The sequence below is a fragment of the Somniosus microcephalus genome, chromosome 1 (assembly GCF_052327205.1).
Source record: "Somniosus microcephalus isolate GS21.2 chromosome 1, FLI_Smic_1.0, whole genome shotgun sequence".
NCBI classification, from domain to species: domain Eukaryota; kingdom Metazoa; phylum Chordata; class Chondrichthyes; order Squaliformes; family Somniosidae; genus Somniosus; species Somniosus microcephalus.
In genome coordinates this window covers 366,200,810-366,209,697 of record NC_140987.1, presented here as the reverse complement: position 1 = coordinate 366,209,697, position 8,888 = coordinate 366,200,810, and positions in this window count along the sequence as shown.

The following is an 8,888-nucleotide window of genomic DNA, read 5'->3' as shown; positions in this document are numbered from 1 at the left end:
CTAAGGATAAGGGGTAAGCCATTTAGGACTGAGATGAGGAGGAATTTCTTCACCCAGAGAGTGGTGAACCTGTGGAATTCTCTACCACAGAAGGCAGTAGAGGCCAATTCATTAAATATATTCAAGAAGGAGTTGGATATATTTCTTAAGGCTAAAGGGATCAAGGGATATTGAGAGAAGGCAGGAACGGGGAACTGAATTTGGATGATCAGCCATGATCTCATTGAATGGTGGAGCAGGCTCGAGGGGCCGAATGGCCTACTCCTGCTCCTATCTTCTATGTTTCTATGTTTCTATGAACTCTGGGGGGGAAAGAAGGTCAGGAACTGGGGGGAAAGAAGGTCAGGAACTCAGGGGGGAGAAGGTCAGTAACTCTTGGGGAGGAAAGAAGGCCAGGATCTCTGGGAGGGGGAAAATGTCAGAAACTCTTGGGGGGGGCAAGAACGTCAGGAACTCGGGAGGGGGGAAGGTCAGGAACTTTTGCGGGGGGGGAAAAGAAGGTCAGGATCTCTGGGGGGGAAAGAAGGTGAGAAACTCTGTGGGGGGAAGCTCAGGAACTCCGTGGGGGGGGGGAGAAGGTCAGGAACTCAGGGGGGGAGACGGTCAGGAACTCTGGAGGGGGAGAAGGACAGGAGCTCCTGGGGGGGAAAGAAGGTCAGGAACTCGGGCGGGGGGAGGGGAGAAGGTCAGGTACTCTGGGGGGTGGGAAGAAGGTCAGGAACTCGGGGGGGGCAGAAGTTCAGGAACTCGGGGGGACGGTCAGGAACTTGGGAGGGGGAAAGAAGGTCAGGAATTCTGGGGGAAAAAAGGTCAGGAACTCTGGGGGGACAGGTGAGGAACTCTGGGTGTGGAGAGTAGGTCAGGAACTGGGGGGGCGGGAAGAAGGTCAGGAACTCGGGGGGGAAGAAGGTCAGGGACTCTGGGGAGGAAAGAAGGTCAGGAACTCTGGAGGGGGAAAGAAGGTCAGGAACTCTGGGGGGGAAGAAGGTCAGGAACTCTGGAGGGGGAAAGAAGGTCAGGAACTCTGGGGGGGAAGAAGCTCAGGAACTCTGGGGGGGAAAGAAGGTCAGGAACTCTGGAGGGGGAAAGAAGGTCAGGAACTCTGGGGGGGAAGAAGCTCAGGAACTCTGGCAGGGAGAAGGTCAGGATCTCTGAGGGTGGAAAGTAGGTCAGGAACTTGGGGGGGCGGGAAGAAGGTCAGGAACTCAGGGGGTTGGAGAGAAGGTTAGGAATTGGGGGGTGGAGAGAAGGTCAGGAACTCTGGGGGGGGAAGAAGGTCGGGAACACTGGGGGGAGAAGGTCAGGAACTCTTAGGGTGGAGACAAGGTCATGAACTTGGGGGGATGAAAGAATGTCAGGAACTCAGGGGGAGAAGGTCAGGAACTGTTGGGGGGCAAAAGAAGGTCAGGACCACTGGGGGGGGGGAAAGAAGTTTAGGAACTCCGAGGGGGAAGAAGGTCAGGATCTCCGGGGGGAGATGGTCAGGAACTCTGGAAGGGGAGAAGGACAGGAACTCCTGGGGGGGGAAAGAAGGTCAGGAACTCTGGGGGGGGGGGGAAATGTCAGGAACTCTGTGGGGGGTGGGAAGAAGGTCAGGAACCCTGGGGGACAGAAGGTCAGGAAATCTGGGGGAAAGAAGGTCAGGAACTCTGGGGGGGACAGATGAGGATCGCTGGGGGTGGAGAGTAGGTCAGGAACTGGGGGGGCGGGAAGAAGTTCAGGAATTCGGGGGGAAGAAGGTCAGGAACTCTGGAGAGGGAAAGAAGGTCAGGAACTCTTGGGGGGAAAGAAGGTCAGGAACTCTGCGCGGAAGACGCTCAGGAACTCTGCAGGGGAGAAGGTCAGGAACTCTGGGGGTGGAGAGTAGGTCAGGAACTGGGGGGGCATGAAGAAGGTCAGGAACTGGGGGAGAAAGAAAGTCAGGAACTGGGGGGAAAGAAGGTCAGGAACTGGGGGGGAAAGAAGGTCATGTACTCTGGGGGGAGAAGGTCAGGTACTCTGGGGTGGGAGAAGGTCAGGAACTCTTGGGGGCAGAGAAGGTCAGGAACTTGGGGGGACAAAAGAAGGTCAGGAACTCGGGGGGTGAAGGTCAGGAACTGTTGGGGGGCAAAAGAATGTCAGGACCTCTGGTGGGGAAAGAAGGTCAGGAACTCTGGAGGGGAAGAAGGTCAGGATCTCTGGGGTGGATAAGGTCAGTAACTCTGGAGGGGGAGAATGACAGGAAATCCTCGGGGGGGGAAGAATGTCAGGATCTCTGGGGGGGAAAGAAGGTCAGGAACTCTGGGGTGGAAGAAGGTCAGGATCTCTGGGGGGAAAGAAGGTCAGGAACTCTGGGGTGGAAGAAGGTCAGGATCTCTGTGGGGGAGAAGGTCAGGAACTCTGGAGGGGTAGAAGGTCAGGAACTCCTGGGGGGGGAAAGAGGTCAGGAACTCGGGGTGGGGGGAGAAGATCAGTAACTCTGGGGGGAGAAGGTCAGGAACTTGGGGGGCGATGAAGGTCAGGAACTCGGGAGGAGAAGGTCAGGTACTTGGGGTGGGGGGAGAGAAGGTCAGGAACTCGGGAAGAGAAGCTCAGGAACTCGGGAGGAGAATGTCAGGAACTCGGTGGGGGAAAGAATGTCAGGAACTCGGGGGACGATGAAAGTCAGGAACTCAGGGGGAGAAGGTCAGGAACTCAGGGGTTGGGGGAGAGAAGGTCAGGAACTCAGGGGTGGGGGGAGAGAATGTCAGGAACTCAGGTGGAGAAGGTCAGGAACTTGGGAGGAGAAGGTCAGGAACTCGGGGGTGGGGGGAGAGAATGTCAGGAACTCAGGTGGAGAAGGTCAGGAACTTGGGAGGAGAAGGTCAGGAACTCAGGGGGTGGGGTGGAAAGAATGTCAGGAACTCCGGGGGTGAGAAGGTCTGGAACCTAGGACGGGGGAGAAGGTCAGGAACTCGGGGAGGGGAAAGAATGTCAGGAACTCGGCGGGGGAAAGAAGGTCAGGAACTCTGAGGGTGAAAGAAGGTCAGGAAATCTGGGGGGGAAAGAAGGTCAGGAACTCTGCGGGGGAAAGAAGGTCAGGAACTTGGGGAGGCGGAAAAGAAGGTCAGGAACTCGGGGGGGTGGGAAATAAGTCCAGGAACTCGGGGGAGGTGGGGGGAGAGAATGTTAGAAACTCAGGGGCAGGGGGGAAAGAGCATGGACAGAACAGTGGGTATGGAAGAAGAACGTAATCCAGGTCTAAAGACAGGGGAATGAGAGCGAAATTGTGATCCAGATGGGAAGATGGATCACATTCTCCCCCTTTTGTTAGACGTGATCACGTTCTTCCAACCGGATGAATTAGTGAGTCCCTTCTCACACACTGAGCAGGTGAACAGCCTCATCCCAGTGTGAACTCACTAGTGTGCCAGCAGGTTGTTGGATTGAGTGAGTCCCTTCCCACACATGGAGCAGGAAAACGGACTCTCTCCAGTATGAGCAGGCTGGTGCATCATTAGATTCCCAGAGCTTTTAAAGCTTTCCCCACAGTCAGAACATTTAAACGGTCTCTAATCAGTGTGGAACTCGCTGGTGTGTCAGCAGTTTGGATGTCTGAGTGAAACCCTTTCCACACACAGAGCAGGTGAACGGACTGTCCCTGGTGTGACTGCGCCAATGAACTTTCAACGCAAACTTGGAACTGAATCTCTTCCAACCCCACATACACGCACCTTGATGTAAGGCAACTACTAGGCACTTGGCCTGAGTATTAAACAAGGCTTTAATCAACTGTTTCACAACATGGAGGTCTAGTTGTCCTTCATTAGTTCCTGTTTACAAAATGCCCTGAGCAAGCTGGGCCCGTGCCCGAGTATTTATACTCTCCCTGGACAGTGCCACCAGCTGGCCGCCCAGTATTATTTCATGTCATTTCTACATGAATGGCAAGATTCATGTTATTCTTCCCGCCTGAAAGATTGGAAGTCCGGCGGCTTCCTTCTACCGAATTAATCAGACTAAGAATAGACACAGTCATTTGGATCTCCATACGGTGGCTGGAAGGCACGTCTCCTCGGACCGTGTTTTGGTCCCTGGGTCGCTTAGTTCATACCAGCGGGCTGGCAGAGTCCGTTTTGCCTTGATCGACCTGAGGGGGACTGGGGAGATTGTGGCTCCGGGTGCGTTAGGATCTCCGTAGAAAATGGGAGATTTTTAGATCGCACAAAGTGCAACACACGGGTAACGCCAGGATAGCATAAGTCAGTATGAAGATCCGCAAGAGTCGAAGTTGACATGGAAGAGCAGAATGCACGCATGAGGGTATCCGGGGCCACATTCTCTTTGCCGGGTCGATAATGTATGGTTAGCCAAAGGCGGCCAATTCCATTCTCCAGAGCTGTATTTAGTTATTCTTGATCTTAGTGCATTTCCGGTTATCCAGCATAAAGGCCATGGAGCGCTGAATAGTTATAAGCGTGAAATGGCGATGAACGAGAAAATGACTCCACTTACGTACTGCTTCATTGATAGCCGTAGCCTCCTTCTCGACAGAAGGATAATGGAGCTCGCTACCCTGCAAAGTTCTGGACAGAAATGCAACGGATCGACCGCCTTGATTCAAGGTATCCGAGATCGCCACATCCGATGCATCGCACTCGACCACGAAAGGGAGAGTTTCATCGATGGAATGAAGTGTGGCTGACATAAGAAAACTACTAAGCACTTGGTCTGAGTATAAAACAAGGCTTTAATCAACTGTTTCACAAACATGAGTTCTGGTTACATCACTAGTTCCTGGTTACAAAAACGTCCTGAGCAAGCTGGGCCCACGCCCGAGTATTTATACTTTCCTTGGACGGCGCCACCAGCTGACCACCCAGTGTCATCTCAGGAGTCATTTCTACATGAATGGTAAGATTCATGACATTCTTCCCGACTGAAAGATTTGGAAGTCCGACGACTTCCTTCTAGCGGATTAGACGGACCATGAATAGCCGCAGTCATTTCGATTTCTGTTTGTGGCTGGAAGGCACATCTCCTCGGACCGTGTCTTGGTCCCTGGGTCACTTGGTTCATACTGGTAGATTGACAGGGCCCATGTCGCCTTGATTGACCTGAGGGGGACAGAGGGGATCGTGACTCCGGGTGCGGGTCCCCACAGGCGCAGTGCTGGCTTCATCTTGCTTGGTAGCCGGGTATTGACTGGTGTCCTGGCTTCGGGTGGCCATCCTGTGGGGAGCGCTCTGCTCCCTGAGTTGATCCGGCGGAGTAGCCGGCAGATTCCTTAATGCCCCATGTAGGACATCATTACTATGGATCCCTCTATCGGTGGGGTCCGTGGGACCGGTTGGACAGGGAGCCAGATCTCGGAGTGAAACGGTGGACCCCTGGCCATCAGGGCACCGCACGTGCGCGTATGTGGGATTAACATCTGTTCGTTCCACTTCGTTGATGAGGGGATCATTTTTAGAAGATCGGACGAATCTTCGGAATAGAACGGGGCCAAGAGCTGCCAACCATGATGGTAGGGACGTCCCATGAGTGGAGCAACGCTGGAACCCGAAGAATCGTTCGTGAGCAGTAATGTTGGTGGATGTAGAAAGAAGAGACCCGATGGAATGAAACACGTCAGGGTGCACAGTTTCCCACTGCTGGTCTGGTAGGTTGTGTGACCTCAGTGCAAGACGAACAGCGTTCCAAATGATAGCGTTGTAACTCTCAACCTGTCCGTTACTGATGGGATGATACGGTGTCATTATACTTGTGGCGATTCCCCGTTGGGAAAGATAACTTTTGAGTTTGCTTGACATGAAGGAGGGACCCCGATCAGAGTGGATGAAATTGGCCGTACCGCAAAGGGAAAGGACCTGATCAAGGCATTTGATCACTGTGGAAGTAAGCATATTGGACAGGGGAAAGCAAAGGGAAAGCATGAATATTCATCCACCATAGTAAGCAAGTAGGTGTTTCACGTAGAGGAAGGCAATGGCCCTTTAAATTCAATGCTGAGTCGCTGCATAGGCTGTATAGCGTGTATGAGCGAGCAATCTGACGGACGGAAGAATTGCGGTTTTAATTCCACGCAAATTCTACAAGTGGAACATGTTGTTTCACATCTTCCGTAGAAAATGGGAGATTTTTAGAGCGCACAAAGTGCAACATACGGGTACCACCAGGATGACATAAGTCAGTGTGAAGATCCGCAAGAGTCGAAGTAGATATGGAAGAGCAGAATGCACGTGTGAGGGTATCCGGGGCCACATTCTCTTTGCCAGGTCGATAATATATGGTGTAGCCAAAGGCGGACAGTTCCATCCTCCAGAGCTGTATTTTGTTATTCTTGATCTTAGTGCGTTTTCGGTTATCCAGCATAAAGGCCACGGAGCGCTGATTGGTTATAAGCGTGAAATGGCGACGAGCGAGAAAAAACTCCATTTACGTACTGCTTCGATGATAGCCATAGCCTCCTTCTCGACAGGAGGATAATGGAACTCGCTACACTGCAAAATTCTGGACAGAAATGCAATGGATCGACCACCTTGATTCAAGGCAGCCAAGATCGCCACCCCCGATGCATCGCACTGGACCACGAAAGGGAGATTTTCATCGATGGAACGAAGCGTGGCTTTTGCCAGTTGTCGCTTGAGGAGGTTGAAAGCTGAAATAGCCGTTGCCTCCAATGGAAATGACTTCGCGTGAAGCAAGGGCTGGATCTTGTCGGAGAAGTGGGGTATCCACTTCGCATAATAGGCGAACATGCCAAGGGCCCGATGAAGAGAGCCGAGATTCGTAGGGGGAGGGAGCTCCTGAAGCGGACGAAGTCGCTCCGGATCCGGTTTGATGACACCATTGTCCACCCAGTAGCCAAGGATGTTGAATGATGATACTGATTTCACAGATGTGGATTCATTTAAGGTTAAGTTGCGACGACGGAGAACGTCAAAACATTTCTGGAGGTTGGCATCATGCTCCTTCTGGTTATGACCAGCAATGGTGATATTATCCAGATATGGAAAAGTGTCCGTTAAGTTCTCCTGTTTGACTAGGCGATCCATTGCCCATTGAAAGACTGCCACCCCATTGGTGACCCCAAATGGAAGGTGACAAAATTGGTAAAGCCGACCATTGGCTGCAAAGGCCGAATATTTATTGTCAGAGTCTTTTAACGGTACTTGATGGTACGCGCTCTTTCATTCAAAAGTTGAAAATGCCTTGTAGTTGGCAAGGTTATTGACCATGTCGTCGATGCGTGGTAGTGGGTAGGCATCCAGGTCGGTATACTGGTTAATAGTTTGCGAGTAATCGATGCTAAGACATTTCTTGTGTTGCTTCAGAGGATTTTTAACGACGACTTGAGCCTGCCAGGGAGATAAACATGGCTCATTGATACCGTCAACTAGAAGGCGAGAGATCTCTGTCTCAATAAAAGGTAGATCATCTTGGCTGAAACGTCGTGATTTAGTGACTATGGGCTTACATCGGGGGGAAAGATTGGCAAACAAGGATGGCTCGTCGAGCAAAGCCACCAAAAGCGCACAAAACGGTACTTTGGAAATAGTAAGCTCCGGCTTTGACCCTCCAACTCGAAAGTGAGTCTTTTGTGTTGTTTCTGGAAATCCTGTCCCAGGAGCACAACACTGCACAGGTTTTTGAGCACCCCGAGCCGGGTGGAGAAATAAGTTCAGCCATTGAGAATAAGGTCGACAAGACAAAAGCCGGAAGAGTTAGTGGTCAGTGTCGTCAGAGCTATTGCAATTTCCCTATCCGAGGGGTAAATACACAGTTTTAACTTACTGACAGCCCGCTCACTAATGAAGCTGTCAGAGTTGCATGAGTCGATTAGTGCACTCAAAATGTGTCCATTTACCGAAACCTTCGTGGCTGCATGGGACAGACTTTGGGGAAAAACAGCTGTGATGGGAGGAGGAACAGTTTTACCCTTGACAGCTGTAACCTTAGTAGCGGTTCTTGGGGGAGGAGCAGTTTTATAGATAGTAGCTGCAAAACTAACAGGGGCTCTTGACCGGTATACCTTAGAAAAGTGGCCTTTCTTACGAATCGAGACTCTTGACTGGCATACCTTAGAAAAGTGACCTTTCTTACTGCAATGATTGCAGGTTGCATTACAAGCAGGACAAAATTTCCTATAGTGGAATGCACCTCCACAGAAGAAACACTTCCTTCCAGATTGCCAAGATGCCGCTAGGGCAGGGTCGTCATCAGTGAAGGCTTCTAGGGTAAGGTTGTCATCAGTTAGGTTAGAGTCATCATCAGTGAGGGCTTCCACTCGAGGCCTATTGAAGGAGTCACTAAAAGTGATAGCAGCAGCCCGTAAAAGATAGATATCTGCATTCCTCTTTGCTAAGTCCAGAGAACATGCCTGGTCATAGGTAGCCTGTAACTGAAGGGTTTTATTCTCCAACAGATGCTGGCGTATGAAGGGAGATGCAATTCTGTTAATAAAAGAATCATGAATTAACTCCTTCTGGTACTGCTCAGCTGTGACAGCTTTAAAATTACAATCCTTGCTGAGCCTGCAAAGCTTTTGAAGGAATTCGTCAAGTGATCCCCCAGGCTGTTGTCGAGTTGTGGCCAGTAGATGCCGAGCAAAAGTTTTGTTTGGGGCTTTAACATATAGTCACAGTAATATTAGGATAGCGGAGTCATAGTCTACACAGTCTTCGATATAGTCAAACACATGAGGAGATACATAATTGGCAAGTATCTCTAATTTATCAGGAACATTCTCACCACACACCCTGAGGAAGTTGCTGATGGTACGATACCAGTGTTTCCATACCTTAGCAGTTGTAGTTGAATTTGGGTCCAGGTCAAGACGGACGGGTCTGAGTAGTTTGTCCATAATGGATTGATTACTACGTCGGAGTTCCCTTCTACAGTTGAAGTCGTAGCTGGCTGTTCCCGAA